The sequence below is a fragment of the Lycium ferocissimum genome, chromosome 4, assembly GCF_029784015.1.
Source record: "Lycium ferocissimum isolate CSIRO_LF1 chromosome 4, AGI_CSIRO_Lferr_CH_V1, whole genome shotgun sequence".
In the NCBI taxonomy this organism is placed as follows: domain Eukaryota; kingdom Viridiplantae; phylum Streptophyta; class Magnoliopsida; order Solanales; family Solanaceae; genus Lycium; species Lycium ferocissimum.
In genome coordinates this window covers 35510885-35511478 of record NC_081345.1, presented here as the reverse complement: position 1 = coordinate 35511478, position 594 = coordinate 35510885, and positions in this window count along the sequence as shown.

Here is a 594-nt window from a genome sequence, read left to right as displayed (position 1 = left end):
TAGAACAGAGTAAAATAGTTTAAAAGAGGTATGTTGGAGCCTATAACGAATAACTCCCAGAATTAACGTGTGGTTCCCAGTTTCTCATAAGCATATTATTTGATTGCAATTAAAAGTATCTCATTTATTACCCTTACCTCATCCATTTCCACTCTGATTTCATTGTTCTTGATTTTAGCTGCCTTTTGCCTTTCTAGAACTCTGCAATTCATCATCACATGCACAAATTTTCTACCGTGCTTACAATTATTTGGGACGTTCTCATATTCCCTTGAGTGGAGAATTTTCATCCTCCAAACCTGTTAGGATATACTATTAACCATGCGGTTTGATCATAGTATTAATTTTATTTCTTTTGGAACAATTGTTTATTTATTTATTCAATTCAATAAAGTCTTAATTTAAATAGATCATTTGTTCACAGTCTTACCCTTTACTTAATGTTTAATTTATTTGGAGTTTTAGCTTAGCTCGCGGAAGATTAAATTATCGGTTCTTATCAAGTTATAAAGTTAATGTTCACAATCAAAGATGAAATCAAAATATCTTGATGATTGTAGCATAAGATTAAAATATAATCTATCTTATTGGAAT